Raw genomic sequence first — 20,060 nt, 5'->3', positions numbered from 1 at the left:
ACTTTATAATTTTGGGTAATTTAGCTCAGTAAAGATAGGCAATGAATGCACGTTTGACTGAGAGTTTCCTTTCTTACTGATGCTTTCTATCACTAGATACCTTTATCTAATGATGGAATATAACTAAGGTATAAATTGGGGTTAAATAGGATACTTTGTGTATTATTTACATAATAATAATAACATACATTTAAGTCTTTATTCTTTAATGAGTATATGATACCTATGTTACAGGTACCTTATTAAAACAAGATAAAAATAATGCCAAGGAATTATTTATTATTTCAGGTAACCCTTTGAATACCTGGTAGGGCTAACTGGTGAATTTTATAATCAGTTCTCCATGTCTGAAAATCCATAGTCACCTTTAAGAACCAAATATCCATTACTCTAATTGGTTCATCGTCCAAGTAGCAGAATTTCAAGCTCACCTGCAATGCAAACGACCTCCTATACTTTGGAGTCATACTTAAAGGAACACTTTCCATGAGCCCTAAGTGGAATCATTAGGAAACTTACACCCGTGCTTTTTCACCCCTAACCATACTCCTCAGGAAATTTCTCACTGCTGTGATCTAGGTGACTCAGACTTTGATAGATGCCGCCAATGCTTCCTATGTGTCAGGTACTCTGGTATCACAGTGTGTGAGCAGGGTTTAAAGTGACCTTTGCTCTACTCCTCTCTGAAAAAAGACCCGACAGAAGCTCACCTGATGCCTTGCTCTGCAGGAAATCTCTGAAAGGCAGTGAACTTTGGCCTCTGATTCTCCCACTCTGTACTTGGTCAGAATGGTTCAGTAGGACCCCTAGAACTCAGGGGAAGATGGATCCTGAACCTCTTTTCGTTCCTCTTAAATCCTCATCACCAAATCTTTCTTTATCGTCTAAGCAACGCAGCAAGGTCTTATGCATAAGATTGGGTTGAGATACATAGGTTTACTGTTTGAGAAGGAGAAGTGTTTCTCAAGACTAGATGCAGGGAGAGAGAGAAAGTGTTATCCTTGAACAGGGGTATCGACCTATAAGTATCCTTATTGTTTCGTTCTGGGACAAGGCTTCAGAGTGTATTACTCTTGGAGCTTTCAATATACCTCCGGACTTGTACGCAGTTCAGTTGACACCTGTCCCCCATGTCATTAGGAAACAGAAAAACTCCTGTTAATAATTAACAGACCTTCCTCCCCCTTCTTGGAGTCATCTGAAGAAAGACTTCAAATTGAAGCATGCCTCTGATCCCGTGTTCCTCTTCTGATTTTAGTAACGGGGAAACCTCTTGTCAGTGTTACTATTTGTTGAGGCCAGTGCTGATTTCTCTCATGAATTTAGCTCTTCCAACTGTTCTGAAGACAAGCCAGCCTGCCTTTGCACCTATATTTTTATTTGTCCCCAATATGGCATCAAGCAACTTAGGAACTGAGAATCTAATTCCCAGACAGCACGTCTCACAGGGACTGTGACTGGCATACAGAATTAGCTTGAGCCCTAAGTCAGTAGTCGCCTATTATATAGTTTAGTGATTATTGTCAAAGTTTTGGTAAAGGTGAGATAGGATTTCATGGCTAGTGAGAAATGTTATCACAATTGGAACCCACTACCAGCTGTGGTGGCACGTGCAGTAGTATATTCTGAAGAGACAGAGGCAGGGGCAGGGGCAGGGGCAGGGGCAGGGGCAGGGGCAGGGGCAGGGGCAGGGGCAGGGGGAGGGGGAGGGGCAGGGGCAGGGGCAGGGGCAGGGGCAGAGGCAGAGGCAGAGGCAGAGGCAGAGGCAGAGGCAGAGGCAGAGGCAGAGGCAGAGGCAGAGGCAGAGGCAGAGGCAGAGGCAGAGGCAGAGGCAGAGGCAGAGGCAGAGGCAGAGACAGGAGAATCACAAGTATAATCCACCGAACATGTGAATTTGGTAAATTAAGACCTTGGGGTTATTTATTATGGCAAGAAGGAAATATTTCCTTGTATTGTTTTCTTTTGCTCTGTTCTGTTTTTTAAACTTTTCATAGTTCCCCTCCCTTATTACTCTGCCTATTTGGAATGGTGAAATTTGGAACAAACAAGAAATTTTAAAAAAATGAGAGCAAGTTTTAGAATGAGTTTCTCAAGTGTAATAGATAATGGAGATAGATTGTTGTCTTTTGAGACTTAATTTTCTGTATGTTTTTATTTTTTCAAGATTTATTTTAATTCTAATTATGTATCTTTCTGGGTGTGTCTGTGCTCGTATGTGTCCAGTGGGTGTAGGGACGACAGAGTGTAGAAGAGGTCGTTCTTCCCTGGGGCTGGAGTTACGGGAAGTTGTGAACTGCCTGATGCGGGTGCTGGGAACGGAACGCTGGTCTTCTGGAAGAACAGTGCATGTTCTTAATTCCTGAGCCATTTCTCCAGTCCCTGGTTTCTGTTCTTCATATCTGATATAAAAAAAGTCATTATCTTACTCCATGCAAAGTAATATCCATATAAAGAAAAACTATTTTCATACAGAAATGCAAGAGCAAGAAGGATGTGCAACTCAAAAGATTTTAAATTTATCACACTTATTACTTAGATGTATTTACACACTTAAAAATCTTTAAACATACTGTATAAAATGATATCTGCTATTATTCACTAACTACCATTGGTTTTGATAAAGTTTATTCTTACTTTTTTTTATTATGTGTATGTACACGTATGTGGGTGAGACACATGTGCCATGGAGCATGTGTGGAAGTCAGAGGACAACATGCAAGACTCGGTTTTCTCTTTCCATCATGTAGTTCCCAGAGATTAATATCAGGTCGTCGGTCTTAGAAGTAGGAATCTTTTTCTTTTGAGCCCTCTCACTATCCCATCTCCATTGTTTTTGCCACAAATAGCTTTGAGACCATTCAGCAAAGTGGGCAAGGATTCTTTACTCCTTCCTAAATGGTTTCAGATAAATGGATAGGTTTTTGTTGCTCCTAAGTTTCTCCTTCTTGGAAAGCTGTTTGGCTCTTTCCTCTTCATCTCGGGGAATTCGCCTTTCTTCTTCCTTTCTCTCTGTGGAAACATGTGATACTATGTCTTCGCTATCAACAGTAGCATATTCTAGTAATGGGCATCTTATCAGCAAATTGAAAAATCATTCTTTTCTAGTAATAAGGCATTTTAAACATCTGCCCTTTATTTTATGAAAATCCTTTCTTAGTCAAAATAAGTAATGAAATAGAAAAGTTCAGATTTCTAAAGATAATTGCCCAACAACACGATGTTCTAGTATTATAGAAACATTGAATAGACATATAACTGTGGGTAAATCAGTCTCCCCAGAAAATCAGATAAAAGCCTCTAAGGTCATTGTGGATCTGTAATCTATAGCCCTTAATTTTTCTCACTGAAACCCTTACAACTGAAGAGTTATTGTGGTACTGAAAAGGACTGATCATAGCAGATATCAAGATTGAAGGATGTTTCGTAGAGACTCCTACAAACAAGCAGAGAAGCTCATGACCTAGGAGGTAAAGGCTGGGCTGTTTCACTTGTTCAGGACTTGTATAAAAAGAAGAGTGATATTACTACTCTTTCACTGTGGTGTGGGGATGTTCCTAAGAATAGAATAGAAAGGAGTTATTTTGTCTATTTAAATTCAGCTATGTGGAAAGTCAGGGACCAAATGTATGAAAGGAGTTCATGCGTGAACATCCTTGCAGTTACAAGAGCATGTCATTCTGTTCTTGTGAAAGTGTCTTTCCATTAAATTCTTAGAAGACTCTAACTCTGCAGCTTTAAACCTATGGGCTATGACACCTTCGGCAAAGCTCTATCTTCCAACATATTTGCATTATGATTCATAACAGTAGCAAAATTACATTTATGAAGTAGGAACAAGAGGAATTTTATGGTTGGAGGTCACCACAACACGAGGAATTGTATTAAAGGTCACAGCATTGGGAAGGTTGAGAAGTACTGCTCTAACTCGTTGCCAAGAACATCAAGGTTCTGCCAGTTCACAACTTCTTCCTCTTGAATCTGGTGCCTGGGGCATGTCATTCTCATCATCCCCTGTTATGTCTCCCTTTACAGATTTCTCTCCCCACAGATCATCTCATAAACTTGCTAACATGTCTCCACACAGAGAAGTGCCTTCACCAGTTACCTCAAGGATTTGAACTTATCCCAGTGGCATGGAAGTGTCACCAGGAGCTTCTATCTGTTCTTCTGTCGCTACACCTAGCAGTGGACTGTCAGTGATCAGAAAGGGGACCATCCAATATACACCTAGCAGTGGACTGTCAGTGATCAGAAAGGGGACCATCCAATATACACCTAGCAGTGGACTGTCAGTGATCAGAAAGGGGACCATCCAATATACACCTAGCAGTGGACTGTCAGTGATCAGAAAGGGGACCATCCAATATACACCTAGCAGTGGACTGTCAGTGATCAGAAAGGGGACCATCCAATATACACCTAGCAGTGGACTGTCAGTCAGTGATCAGAAAGGGGACCATCCAATATACACCTAGCAGTGGACTGTCAGTGATCAGAAAGGGGACCATCCAATATACACCTAGCAGTGGACTGTCAGTGATCAGAAAGGGGACCATCCAATATACACCTAGCAGTGGACTGTCAGTGATCAGAAAGGGGACCATCCAATATACACCTAGCAGTGGACTGTCAGTCAGTGATCAGAAAGGGGACCATCCAATATACACCTAGCAGTGGACTGTCAGTGATCAGAAAGGGGACCATCCAATATGAATCCAATGACGTCTGAAATATGTTTCTTGTTTAGCCCTCAACTTCATAAGTTAGTCTGACCTCACCAGTCCCACCAGGATTGGTCAGCAGCTGAGAGAAGATTTGCCTAATCAAGTCTTCCTGTCTACCAACATTTTTTTTTTGTTCTGTCTTTAGATCAACATTTTATACGTAAATCTTGGCCTTCATAGTATCTTTTGATTTTTTTTTTTTACCATTTTGATCTAATCTTAGTAATTTCTTCTCCTCTCTATGATAATAAGGCGAGAATATCTTTTGTTGTTTAGAGGAGGATATATGGAGAACATTTTTTTTAGAATTTATTGGTAATGTTCATCTTTTTCCTTAATAGGAAAAAGGACCGTAGGGAATTGGTAGAATTTGTGATGGTGTTAAATGTGCAGCAGTGAGTTTTACATTTGTGTGTACATAAGGGAAATCTGGAAATACAAGAGGTAGATGACCAAAAGCTTATGAGAGATGGAGACAAAGGGTTAGAAAAAGGGACAATACTGTACAACCATTTCACCTTTTGTGGATCAAACACCAAGTCATGTGCAAAGCAGGAGAGAGTGCTCCATCATGAGACCCATCCCTAGCCCTGATTCTGCAAAACCATATTCATTCATGTGTGGTGTTCAGTAAATAATTGGAATTCATTGAGAAAATTTGAAAATAATATATTTACATGTAAACAAGTTATGCAAGACCACTTTTGAGTTTACAAACATATAAGAAGTATGGTGGTGTACACATGAGACCATGAAGTTGAATAGATGGACTTGTAGCTATGAATGTTGTGCTCCTGTACAAAACCCAGAATATTTTGGGAGTTCTAAGTGCTATCAGAGGAAATTTTTATTGTAGGAGCTAAAAGAAAACACATTATGAAACCTTCCAGAAAGGTTGATAAAACTTAAAAAACAAATCCAAACTCCCTTACTAATAATTCAAGTTGTTCAATTTATTGTTCCTCTGGACTTTTGTGCATAATACATGTGTATCACTTTCATAACAATTATAAAACTCTGGATGTGCAATGAGTAGAGAATATGACCTTAGAATGAAGATTCCGTTTAAGTGGTGAACAGTGACATTGTATGTCATCATACGTAATTAAGGTTTTTAATAGTTGATTGACAGTTATGAGTTAGCATGGGCAAGTAAAAATATGAGAAGTATATCCATGCATATAGTTAAAGATGAATGAACTATTTTTTCTTGGCTTCTAGGCCCATGGACCTTCAGCTTCTGCAACGAACAAAAGGATCTTCTATGTAAGCCTCAAAACATTTCTCTGTATTTTTCTCCTTGCATATTTTTTCCAGGTTGGCTGATTTAATTAAATATTCTCTAAAACACTGGATGTTAAGAAACGCACCGAATCTAAGACTTTGAGATCTCCCACTTTAGCGTTGATTAAAATCGATGAGTTTGGAGTTTTTTTTTTTTTTTTTTTTTTTTTTTCTGTTAAATCAAAAGCTTCTGGCTTTCAGCAACTCTTTATTTTAGGAGAAACAGCTTTTTCTTTGTGTAACAAAAAAGGCTTAGGGAAGCTTCTTAAGGAAAAAAAAAAGGCTTAAAGGCTGCTGAATCTTAAAATAGCCTTTAAGAACTGTAGCAGAAGGAGTGGTGTGTGCAAATGCGCTAGGCACAGAGCTGGAAGCACATGGGCTTCCTAGTTCTGCACTTGCCCTTTGCTGCGGTTACAAAGTCCAGCTCAGTATCCCTGCTGTGCCAAGTCTTCCCCAGAACTCATTACTGAGCAAAGAGGCCATTTCTTTTGTTTCTTTCCTATTAATCCCATTCTTTGAGCAGCCCATGGTATAGCTGCACAAACATTTTATACACCGTATATGATGTATACTAATGAGTATAGAATGTACTTCCCATGACTATGTGTCTTTACCCACAAGGAATTTGACATTTACTCAGTGTCTTCCCTGTATACTAGGCATTCAGGGATAAGTGACATTGGCTCTGCCCTGCAGTAATTCTTCCTCTGGAGTGAAGAATATGCAGGTTCTTGCCACATGCTGCATGCAAGAATGTTTAAGCAATGTCTCTATTTAGCACCGATGATAGAAATGTAGAAATGAATGAATGACTATTATTTTTGTCCATGCTAACTAAAGTAGTTGTTCAGTACAAGGTGCACTGGGGGACCACAGTATGAGAAACCAGAGACTGGTAGAACTTTGAGTAGGGAATTCTAAGGAAGATAATTTAGGAATTCTGCACCTGTCAAACATTCACGGTGATATTGGTTGAGTCCTCCATCCTATCACTTCTGTGTGAAACAGAAAGACTGCTTCTCAGCAGTATGTTGGAAGAGCTGGGTAATTTTTGTCACAAATGGGCCACCATCTGCACCAGGACTCAGGACAGTAGCAGATTAGTTTATACATACACACTCAGGGCATATAAACATGCAGAATTGATGGTTCCTGAGGTGATTTGAGGACTGAGTTTTAAAGATGTGCAGACATATTCAGAGGGAAGGTTGTAGAGCCATTCTGAGGTTCTGTCCATTTCTGAAGCCCAAGGCAAGGAAACCTGGAAGAGATGAATGTCAGTAGGCCACGCCTCAAGGTGAGATAGGCCGTATTTCTCTTCTCTATTGACTAGCTCTTGATTGATGGCTACACCTAACTCCAAGGGAAGATGGGAAATGTAGTCCATCTGTGTCTAGACTAAAGGAAAGAATGGAGGATTGGAGACTTGACCATACATCTCTACCACAAACAATGGGGCTGGGAGGAGTGGCTGCCAGGTCAGTGCAGTGATCAGTCATGCCTGTTCAGTTTTAAGATGTTTTCTTGAAGTATCAAACAACTTGGAATAAAACAAAATAAAATAAAGTGATAGATGAGCCTTGATGTATGTAGTACTAGGAATTTCACTCTACTTTAATTATCAATTAAATTTTATTAGTATTGGTTTTCTTTCTGGAAGAGTCACCTGCTAGGAAGTTAGGTTTTCCAACTGGCCTAAGATTTTGGCAGAACTGAATAAAGTGCTATTGCCCACTTCTTTTTATTTACTTGTTTTTCATTTATTCTTTCTGTATGGATTTATCTCTACGATCCTTTAGATAATGATCATTATCAACTGAGGAGTTCACGCTGTGATTTTAATTCGATCAGGCTGGTAAATCTTTTCTGGGATTCTTATGGAAGTTAGGAGATGGGGTGGGTTAGGACTTAGTAGCAAGAGAAGGCAATTCACATTTTGCAGGGATTTGATTGCTCCTTTGTTCTGTAAATATTTGTCATGTGCCTTGAATGGGCATAGTCTAATCAATGGACATTGACTTTGTGTCAGAGTCCATGCTAGGTGGCAAACATCTGTTTCCTCTTTTAATCCTCCCCAAATCCTACTGAGACAGAAGTTAAAGCCTCAGAGAAATTGAAAGGCCACTGAGATTATGTCACTTAACCAAGGTCACTTGTTAGTCATGCACAATAGTAAAACTAGGGTTAGAACCCAAGTCTTTGTAGTTCTAAAATTTTTCTTTTTTCCCCAACACAACACTTTGGTTCCTTGGTTGACTGCACATTATCCTGACTACTAGCATAATAGTATATGAGATCATGACATTTATTTTCTTATGAAATGACTCAAGGGGCAGGAAGAAGGTAAAGGACCACATCTCTGGGATTAAGCTCCATCGTCTTGCCTGGAAGTGAGGACTTAGAATAATAAGCACAGAGGTTTTATCTCCTTTTCACTGATGCAGGGGATGTTTTCAAAAGAGAATAGTGAAGGGCCCTAGACAAAGCAATCGTTTTTATTTACTTTCTGAGGCAGTTCTGTCATTACCGTGCCTTCCACAGTAACTGTCTCTGCCTATCCCAAATTATGGAGGCAAAAGAGCAAACCTCTCACAAAATGCCAGGGACATGCTGAGAAAGGTTGGCACCTTAATGGAAACCATAGAACAGTTGGTCACCTGTGGCCAGTTCTTACAGACGTAAGGCTGACCAGAGTGATCCTGTGGTCACAGGATATCAAGAGTTCTATGGGTTGAGGTAAACTGTGAATGTGCTTCTGGGAACAACGAACTCTCACAGGATACCTGTGAGCATTATTCGTGCATTTATCACTAATGAGTCAAGAAGTCTATGATAGATATAAAAGTTGCTTTGCTGAGTAAGGCATTGTCTAAGCTAGAAAATATTGATTATGGACAATGTCCACGAGTCTTCATCATAAAAAAATCTATCAAGAAAAATGTTGACTGACTGCTGTAGTTCACTGGCGTAAAGACCAGTTACATCCAAAATTTTATTTATAGGTGTATCCTTTTATCATATTTATTACTTCTGGTAAGCACTACATGTTGATTTCTTTCATATAAATTAATGAAGCATCTATTGTGTCCCTGGGCTAAGGATAAAGTATTCAACAAATCCCTGCTCCAACTGTAAGTCCTTCTTGTAGAAAGTTAGGCTTGGAAGTGCATATGAAGTGATATCTCCAGTTGAGAGCTAAAATATTTGAGGCCCAGGAGCAGCTTATTCTCAAATCGCTTAGAGTAAGGAGCTATAATATTTTGGGAGCAAAGGAAAGGCTGTTTAAATGAGTCAGGGAGTGTTGGAGACAATATTTGAATGAGTTTACAAGTGAATGGAGGAAATTGAAAGGAAAAAATCCATAGTGCAGGAGATAGCTCTTTAAGTGACCTGGATCCAGAAAAGGAGAGAGAAGCAGAAGAAAATGTGAGAGGATGCAAGGGGACTCATAAGCCATGGAGAACAACTTCAATAGTATCTTCTCAATCTGAGGGAGTCAGCTGGCTTGTTGAAGAGAATCTGGCTAGCACCTGTAAGAGGTGATAGAGATGCTGTTGGTAAGGTAACTGCCCTTGAACAGGAATGGGAGAGGAGAATCCATCTGAAAGGAGCTAGATTTTTGCTGTCTAGGGGGTTTGGTTCACTTAACCGACAACAGCAATGCTAAATGGAGTGAAACCCTTAAGAACGTTTTGAATCGTAAATGGAGACCTTTAGCTATGATTCTTAGCAAAAATAAGAAAGACGAGCATTTTCTTCTCTAGGAGTTTATATTCTAGTGGGGAATGTAAGATAAACTAATTATTAAAAAATGTCAGACATGGGTTGGGGACTTAGCTCAGTGGTAGAGTGCTTGCCTAGCAAGTGCAAGGCCCTTGGTTCAGTCCTCAGCTCCGAAAAAAAGAAAAAAGAAAAAAAAATGTCAGACAGCAAAGAAATAATGGCCAGTGGATTACAGAGAAATTAAATAGAATATGAAAGATATGGCCAAGGGAGAATTCATTTCCTTCCTTCCTCCCTCCCTCCCTCCCTCCCTCCCTCCCTCCCTCCCTCCCTCCCTCCCTCCCTCCCTCCTTCTCTCTCTTTCTTTCTTTCTTTCTTTCTTTCTTTCTTCCCTTTCTCTCTCTCTCTCTCTCTCTCTCTCTCTCTCTCTCTCTCTCTCTCTCTGTCAAGGGTTCTCATTTATGGAATCTAGGCTGGTCTTGAACAACTCACTATCCTTGTAGTGACCATGATCTCTCTGAGCAACATGACCATCTGGGAAGCACGTGACAACAAAACCAGAGTCTATGAGTCTATGAGGAACACTGAACATTCACATCATAGCAGAGAGTGTGTGTGTGTGTGTGTGTGTGTGTGTGTGTGTGTGTGCGTGCATATGTATGTACCATAAAAACAACTTTAAACATCATGTTAATATGCACATGAGATTGATTGGCCCCCATTTCTGATAAGGTGAGTTTAAATCATTTGGTTAAAGCTAATGTTTCTTTACTATAAAATTACTGTTTTCCCCTTTGTAATTAGTAAGTACCTTTTGAGGTGATGCTTTGCAGAGAGCTCCCATTACTTCACAAACTCTGAAAGTTTCATGATCACAGTTCCTCTAATTATTGCTCGAATCATTGACTATGATGATAGTTTCCAAATGCTGTTTTCTGATTCTATCCTTCCCTTTTTTCTTACTTAATTTTTTTTATATCTATGAGTTCCCTTGGATTCCCACTTTATTCAATAGCTTGAATCATCTAGTAATATATATATGTTTTGTTGATCTGAATGTCTTTGATTTGTCTGCTTGAGAGCTCTGTCATGTTGGACAGCCATGTTCCTTATACACATCTCTTGACTAAACCCACCATTCTCCATCCTTTTCTGACCAAGGGCTTTCTCAGGCTCAGGCTTTATATTTACTAGCCCAGTCCCTGCAGGGAAGTTGTCTTTTGTAAGATCTTTTGAGCTGTAATAGGATAATAAGGATAAGAAGTAGAACACTTTGTAGATAACTGAGCTGGAGAGAAAGGGAGAAAATAAGCCATGCATAGTTCATAGATAGGGCTACCTGGCCAAATTCAGGATCAGAAAGAAAACCACTGTGGTTCTAGATTTGTTTAAGATAGAGCACATTAGACAAAATCAGAAAGAATCAGGATTGTTGCCATAGAGTTATGAGTAATGGATATTATATATTTAACTACATAAATATTTCATAAATAGCTATACAAGGACAGAGTCCTGCCTCCCTTTATAGTGAGGAATATCCTCTCAAGGGGTCAAGAGCCAGGAGACAGACAAGTAAGGAAAAAACAGAGCATTACAAAGAAGAAATGAAGTGACCCCTTGCCCTGGATTGCTGGAGGAGGTAAGGCAGTAGCAGTTGAGAGGAAGGATCAATCAGTCCAGTGCTGATTTTTCAACAGATTTGAAACAAAAAGCCATAGATAATAAGACCAGTTGTGGCTACCTCACAATCCAGAGGGGTGTGTTTGTGTGTGTGTGTGTGTGTGTGTGTGTGTGTGTGTGTGTGTGTATGTATATAGGTATGTGTGTGCATGTACATTTCTGTTTCAGCAAATTTATAGAAATCAGAGGGATGGTGGCGACAAGGCAGAGAAAGGTCAGGGGGGCACACAGCAGCAGGAGAAGATGGCTGATAATAGCCACCTTCTTTGAGTATCAATGTCACACTTCGGAAACAGAGAGTAAATGTAACAGGGCTCTTTCAGGCTGCAGAGCTCCAGAAGGTTTTTGATAATGCTATTTTTTAGTCTAGCAGAAATAAACATGAACATCAAGGAAAAGATACTTAAGACACAACAGCCCAATAAATACCACTGCAACTGACACTAACTCACACTATATCCTCTCACTAACTCAGCAGAGAAAGATGCAGCAAGCGGCCTCTACCACTGCTGGACTGATGATGGGTTCATAGATTCTCTACTCACAATATAGATGTCTTAGCAATCTGTGTAAAGGGCTGGGGATAGAGCCTAGTAAAAATACTTGCCTCGTGTGCATGAAGCTCTGAGTTCTATACCCAACACTGATTGGTAGCACAGGCCTGTGTTCTCAGCATTGGGGAAGTAGGGGCAGGAGTATTAGGAGTTCAAGGTTATCTTTGGCTTCAGAGCAAGTCTGGGCTTCCTGGGACCTTGTCTCTAAAAACAAAGGAAGCGAAGAAAACAAAACAAGCTTTATGCAGCCCTTCTGCACTGTCAGGCTGAACTCCATTGTTCTTGGATTTCTGAAACTTTACATGAAAAGAACTCCATTTGGTTCCTGTTGAGGTGGAATCATGGGAAATAGTTGGATGAAACCAGAGACAAGAGATCCTTGTCCTTTGTGTACTGTTGCTAGCTGTACTTCGAGACTGTACTAGCTGTTCTCAGCTATTTTCTTAATATTTCCTTTTGCCATTTGCTCCCGCCAACTCCAGCTGACTTATTTTTGTTTTCCCGGTTCCTTTATTCATAAACTAGCATATGCTCTTGGGTTCCTATTTGAGCTCAGTGGCTTTCTATTAATAATAAAAACTGCTGGTCACGATTCATACCTTCTCTCTACCATTACTCAGTTTGTCCTGTGTAAAAACTTCTTGACTATAATCATTTAGCTGTGAACTTCTTGGGGGTGGGGTGAGGGCAGGGAGGCACAAATAGTGCCTGGCTCAAAAGGTAAGTTCAACGAATGTTGGTTGGACAAAGTAATACACAAATTGTCAAGGTTCCAAGGACACACATAGGAGCTAAACGCCAGTCACCAGAATGGCAGGGGAGTAGATTTAACTGGCGTTGGTTAGTGTTCGTTGCTTAGAAATGAGGATATGCACTTGTTTGTGTTGTCTGTCTTGTAGCTAGCTATTATCACAAATAAACAGTCCCTAACCGTATTTTATAAATACTCCCCATAATGAAAACCTGTTGAATTGTGCCATCCTTTCTAGGTGGTTTTCAGGAAACTTCTCAGTATGATCTAAGAGAAATCTCTATGATCAGGATCTTTCCTTTTCTTTGCTATTTAAATTGCACATTGATCCAGTGTGGGTCTTTGTAGAATTTAAAGATGCCAGGGGACCCCCACAAATGATCCCAGACACTTCCTTCTCATCTGAAGACTACCAGACCTGTACACAAGTTAATCTCCAGGCTGTGCACCTAAGTACTGCTTCAGTTCTCACAACCCATAGCAAAGATGGTCCCTGCTGCTTAAGCACTCACTGGACCATGGTGTAATTTGGGGGGTCCCTCAAAACAAGATAGAGGCATTGCAGAGAAGTTCATGATGAACATTGTGCTCCCTTCCATGTGCTTACACACAACACACACACACACACGCACACACATACACACACTCACACACACACATACATACACACACATACCACATGCAGGTTTAAGAGACTATGGAGATCAAAAGTACAGATTAATGTGTTTTGTTTGTAAATTATTTCCCCAAGAGAAAACATAAGACACTGTCTGAAGTGTGTACACAGAGCTGTCAGCTTGAGGAGGAGTGTCTTTCTGCAAAATAGCTAAAGGGATTTCATTTGCAGCAGCTTCGGTCTGTAAAAGGGCACGGGTGCATTTCGGTCTGGTGCGGCAAATACTCAAGCATATTTATTCAAATGCAAAAGCCAACGATATAAAAGAACAAATGAGAGAACGGTTCCGGTGCAAACGGAGAGCTGCCTTTTGAGTTGGTAGCAAATACACAGAGGCAACAAAATACAGCAAAACACGGAACACACACACACACACACACACACACACACACACACACACACACACACACACACACACACACACACACTGAGAAATGCCTCTTTCACTCCTGGGAGGGTCTGTGAGTAACCATATCCTTAGGTATGCTATGAGGATGGTAACTTAAGCTGGCTTGGCGGATCCTGAGTGGGTGGCAGAGACAGGGCAACTCTGAATGAGCCTTTTGCTGGGGCCAAATCTGCCCCATCTCCCACTGCTTGGTCTCATTAGCACCTGCCCCTTGGGGCAGACCTGTGCCAAAGGAAAGCGGACCCAGGAGTATGCCCCATGCTGGGTATAGGCTCAGTCTCTCCAGGCTTTCCTGTCTGGCTTTGTTGCAGGCCGGCACACGATCATGGGGTGCTTGGCTGACTCCCCATTCCCACACTGGGTCATCTTTTGCGCACTCAGCCTGTCTTTCCCAGGTTGCGGATGTGAAGTCACGCATGCGCACGGCTGCTTCTATGGGGAGTTCACCGCCCACAACAGCTGGCCTCCCTCCACTGTGATCGAGTAAATGCTCAAAACTTTTGCTCCACTCCCAGGGGACCCCCCCCCCCATTAAAATGATCTTGCATTCACTACCTGCCAAAAGGACCTGTAAGCAAGCCAGGAAGAGCAGCAGATTAAGCATAATTATGAATTCCAAGTGGAAGGGAGTAGTTTGAGACTGTTTTTCATGAAAGGCCCATTTTTTTTCGGTACTGAAAATTCACATAGGGAAGTACTGAAGGCTCCCAGGAGCCTTTATATTTAAATGTGCTTTGCAGTGAATGTGACCTCTGCGTTCACTAAAACAGACAGAAATCCTTCCCAACTTGAACGCCGTTCTTAGAATCGGATTTTGGTCTGCTCAGGATTTGTATTCAATTTTCTAGAGAAGTATTTTAACATTTATTAACAAGAACTGGTACCAAATGTAACCCTCAAGACATTTCCCAGGCTTAGCTGTCAATGAGTGCTTAATCCCTAAGGATTTTGAAACCAGTCCAGCCGGGAAGGATTCAAAGGCTCCCACAGGCTGTTCTAAGTGCTTAGTGCGCGTGGGCATCAGCAACAAGTCAATTGTCCTATTTCTTGCTGTAGTCTTTGCAAACGAGGGGAAACATCCAAGATGCTGGACAGAGAAACCCTTGCACTGTCTGTGTACGCCACACTAACACTATGAAGCCTCACCACAGCACAGCTTTTCCTCAGTCATTCTGAACTTAAGAACGCCTCTCTTCCTAACACCTTATCTGCAAACAGCTACGGCACTGAAGATTGTTTGCGGGTTGTCCAAGTGGTCTGTTTACCCATCATGCATTATTCTGTCTGTATTTAAAAGCAGGATCAGACGGGGCTTGACGGTAAGTGAAATGCTGGCTTTTTAACAAGCCCAGTAAATTCCTGGAAAGCAATCATGATAATAATAAAATGATAACGAGAGAAGCCAGAAGGGACCATGAACTTGGAGTGAGGAAGACTTGATGCCAACTTCTCAAGTTCATTCTCTTTGAATCTTTATAAATCTGCGGGTAGACACCATTCTTATCATTACAGATGAGGAATTTGCAGTCCCTAGCAGCCTAGAGTGTTTAAATCAGTTTCCTAAGAACTGGAGGCTTTTTTAGGGGGGAGGAGGAGCTAGGGGATACATGAAACGTGAACCCTGACGTCCATATGTTTTCATGGATGCTAAAAATATTTTTGAAAAATCTTTTATTTAATTGCTTTCAGAGTTGGCGTATAGAACACACAAGAAAAGTCAGTCTCATTTCTTTCTAATTGTCTTTCTATAAGATCCTTCTGTTTTCCATATTCCTAAAAATTATTTAAATATATTCATTGTATGTGGTTTAAAAACCAACTAATGCATTTAGTTCAGAGAAAATCCAGATGTTTATTTAAAGCTGCAGTGCCCTCAAATCCCAGTTGAATTAAATCTTCACTTTTTATCCAGTTGCGTATTTGTATATAAAAAAAACTTTTATGTATAATTTTAAAGCAGCATATGGCGTATTAATATTTAATACAACCTGGTTTATTTTCTCCATTGTTTATAAAATTATGTTTAGCCATTGATATTGTTATGTTTATCAAATTATTTAAAGACGAACCAAATGCAAGACAGGAATAAAACACAAAAAGACGTGCATGCCTTTATGTAATCTGTACTTCTTCATAAGTGCACATCCCCTGGATTAGTGGTTTATGGCTTTAATCATGGTAGCAAGGCTTTTATTTTGCAAGATGGATTACCTTGTTTCCTTACTTGCTGTGAGGCTGTTTAAATACCCCACAATAGTGTCTAACGAATTCTCAGATTTACATTGAATAGCTATCAATATGAGACACCCTGCTAGTCTGAATTTTATTTTATTTTTTCTAAGCTAAAAAACCCATGCTCTTTATTGGTTAGTCAGGGAACTTTGATGTGTCTAGGAACTATTTGATCGCATGAATATCTGTCTATAAATGCCTGTGAAGAGCACAAAAGTGTTTTTTTTTTTTTTTTTTTGTCAGATATGGAATGTGTCTAAAGGGTTCTGAAACATTTTCACGCCCAAATGAACCAGGGGAAAGGTGAGTGCTTATCTGTCATAGTTAGAAACACCCCTGAATATTGTCCAAATATATTAGTGGCCCTGCAGAATGACCCAGAGAAAGAGTAAATAAATGTTTTACTGTTTGTTTGCTTGTCTGATTGTTTTAAATGTGTGTGCTCTGACCTTAAAATACCCAAAAGGCCTTTGGAAAGGTTAATCAAGAGACCTTCCATCTAAATCTCATGAAACCATTTGCTGGCCTATGAGTGGCAAATGTATCTCTCCAAGGAGCGGTAGGAAGCAGAGTAATTTGGCACCTTGTATCCTAAGAACACAAGGGGAAGTGCTTGTGCTTTTCCTAATTATAAAAATAATATATTCACCTCATGCTAAAACACGGGAGAACCTATCCAGAGGTTTTCTCGAAGAATATTTGACAAGTCTGATTAAGAATATGGCCTCTGGGGGGCTGGAGAGATGGCTCAGCGGTTAAGAGCACTGACTGCTCTTCCAGAGGTCCTGAGTTCAATTCCCAGCAACCACATGGTGGCTCACATCCATCTATAATCAGGTCTGGTGCCCTCTTCTGGCCTGCAGGTGCATACATGCAGGCAGAAAGCTGTATGATGTATACATAATAAATAAATAAATGTTTAAAAAAAAAAAGAATATGGCCTCTGGAGAAACTTTCGTTCAGTGTTCCTGAACTCCTATTCCCCTTTACTTTGTGGAGTCTGTTCTCTTTGCACTTCTATCTCTGCCTTCATCCCAGTAATGCTTACACCCCATGCTCTCACCCTGTCTGTCTTTGGCCAGAGACCCAACGTGGTGAGTGCCCTACAAGTGCCTGAATTGGAGAACCTGGGGGAAAAAACTCAAGGGTCGCACCTTACCCCCTAACAAGAACTCCATGGAAGCAGAGGAGATAGACCCCAGGACGTCCCCTCCTGACCTCACTGGTTCTTTGAACCCTGTGTGATTAGGTGTTCCAATCAATGCTGGGGGGCACAATAGGCTTTTCAAAAATCAACTTGATGGTTTCAGTCTGGTTAACTGATGAAGGACATTACCAAACAACCAGGTCTTATTTGCTAACGTGGCTGTGACGCACAAGGGAAGCATGTGCTGAGAGGGAGCAGAGAGAGCTGTCGCTGCAGGTAGCATGGGTGTGCATGATCTGCTGAGTTGGAAGTATGGCGAGAAGCCAGGGAGGAAGCAGTGTGCAAAGCACTGGAGTGAGAAAGACTTTAGGGAAGTATGTCTCCCTGACCCTCATCCCACAGGACAGGAAAGCACAGCTTCTCGAGGTGCTGTGTGGGATTCGCACATAGATTTGTCTGATGTGCGATGCCTGAATAATAGTCTTATCAACCTATAAAACCAAGCTAAGGACACCTTCCTCAGAAAGCATGGGAAGAGATTAGGTGAGGGGCTGTCCACTCCAGACACATCAGTCACAGAAGCCTACCTCTTCAAGGCCCTGCTGGTACAGGCAATTTTTTTTCTACCACAATTAAAGGCACGTGTATCTTCTTGAGAATTTATCCTGCTGGAAATGTAAAACTGTTGCATACATTTACAAAATGATTTATTCATAAACTAGATCTAGTTTATTGGATTGAAAATGAACCCATACAAACCTAGTGCGATGACAGTTTAGAAACACCAGATTCATTATTTTGCAATTGTATCCCCCCACCCCCACAATGCAGTCAGTTTCAGAGACAAATACTCAGCCATGCATCTGAACATTAGTAGGGGAATTCATTTTAAAATCAAACCCACCAAGATGAGTTATAAGCAAATGAATGACTGACAAGGGAGAAGACTAGAATGGGAAGAAATCCGGGTGCCTGGTGTGCAGGGAAATCATGTGAGTGGTCTGGGCATGTCAGTATTTGGGTCAGGGAGGAGGAGGAGAGGGACCTGCAATTTCTTAACTTTGTGTTTTGACTTTACCTGTCACATAGCTCATGCTTCAGAAAGCATTTCGGAACTGCAGCTCGATCTGCAATCAGGAGGATTTTACAGTGTTCACTGATCCCAAGAAGCTTTAAGGAACCATTGCCTCAGAATCTGAAAATGCAGAGATTAGGAGGGAAAATGGTCAGACGCGAAGTGTTTATGTTTCAATGACTTGGTGTGCTTCCAAATGGTGCTAACTCATCCGTGGCCACTCATTCTAGTCTCTCTTCCTCTCAAGTGCTAGCTACTTGCCTGCCACAAATGTATGCCATTCTGTTCTTTTTATTTTTCTGTGAAGATTGACCATTTGTCTCATGCAGAATGCTGTGGAATTAAGTAAACCCAGTATTCACGTCGTTCAGATATCTGTGTACCACGGTAGGCAACAATCAGCAAACACTAGCAAAAGGCAGTTTGCTTTTCTCCAGGAAATAGCAGAACTGGAGTCAGTTCTGGATATAGCCCAGCCTAGCCCTCATTCATAAGGGGATTTTAGGCAGCTAAGATGGTGCGCGCATGTGTGTGTGTGTGCGCGTGTGCACTTGTATTTGTGTATGTGTGTATATGTTTGTGTTTACAACCTCTTTGGCCCCCCAAGATAAATTATACATATTATATATAAGTATATAATTATACACACACACACACACACACACACACACACACACACACACACACACACACACACACGGTGGGAAGGTCCATCAGACTTCTTAGCCTGAGGCCCTGGACTCTTGTTAAAAATTTCATTTATTTTTACTTGTTTGCTTATCCATTTGGTGTTCACAAGTGTGTGGCTGTGCCACTATAGGTGTGTGGAGGTCAGGCAATGTCTCTCAAGAGTCTTTTCTATCCTTCCACCATATGGACCCAGGAAACCAAACTTGGGTTGTCAAACTTAGCAGCGAGTACCAGTACCATGAACCAGCTGGCCATCGGGGAAGTTGTGTGCTCCTGAGGGATATTCATTTTTCTTTTTTGTTACATAGAGTTCACCATGACACTTGGACTTTAGGTTATATAACACATGCTTATTTAGTTTATGCATATCATTTTTTGTGCCATTCTAAACACTGCTCAGATCCTTTTCTCCTTAATTCTTATCATTTTTGGAGAAGAATATCACTTTAATTTTTCCCAATGCTAATTTTTAATGATGATTCCTAAATGCTTTAACCTCCTTTCTAGCCCACCACCCTCCGGAGGTAGTGGAAAAGGAAGGATATGGGGGAAGTGGACCTGCTTAGAAATGGTTCTTTGATGTAAATCTCATCTACATTGTCAGGAAATCAGCAACCATCGATGACAGCTCGAGTCACTTGGAAACACTTCACGGATACACCAGCAGTCACTTTGGGAGAGTTGGGACAGCAAATATGAATCAGGAGTGGTGCCACTACTAGCAGAAACAGCTAGGCCTCAGCCAGATGGACATGAGTCAGCAAGAGGGACCAGAAGGGCCACTTGGCAAAGTTCTCAGCTGTGCCTCTCAGAGAAGCAAAGATCAGCGAAGATGTGAGACCAACAAGTGTTGCACAGCTAGCTCTATGAGTATCCCAAAGCCCAGCCTCCATCACTGGCCATAGAGTCCTTTCTATACTCCCTCCAAACATCACGTGTCCTCTGAGGGTATGTATGGCTCAGCACTTCAGTCTGTCTCAGCTGAGACCACTCTGCCAATCATCCTCAGTCAGCAGAAGTAGCAAAAAAGCTGCAGCCCACCCCTGGGAGACTTTTGGTGTGTTTCTCTCTATGGAGTCCTGACAAACGGACCTTAACTACACAATGTAAGGCAG

General features: G+C 41.1%; 1 long non-coding RNA gene across 1 annotated transcript in view; it reads right to left on the bottom strand.

The window, feature by feature from the left end:
- Positions 1–2,137: 2,137 nt before the first annotated feature.
- LOC108351965 (uncharacterized) overlaps positions 2,138–20,060 on the bottom strand; it is a 31,096-nt gene continuing 13,173 nt past the window's right edge. Inside the window, exons 3-4 of the long non-coding RNA XR_010054666.1 lie at positions 18,259–18,375; positions 2,138–2,399 (exon numbers count right to left, since the gene is read on the bottom strand). This is a non-coding gene — a long non-coding RNA (uncharacterized LOC108351965). The remainder of the gene's footprint in view (positions 2,400–18,258; positions 18,376–20,060) is intronic.

Source organism: Rattus norvegicus, chromosome 9 (assembly GCF_036323735.1).
Source record: "Rattus norvegicus strain BN/NHsdMcwi chromosome 9, GRCr8, whole genome shotgun sequence".
NCBI lineage: Eukaryota > Metazoa > Chordata > Mammalia > Rodentia > Muridae > Rattus > Rattus norvegicus.
Note: the sequence above shows the minus strand (reverse complement) of the source record. Positions and strands in the feature narration are given on the sequence as shown.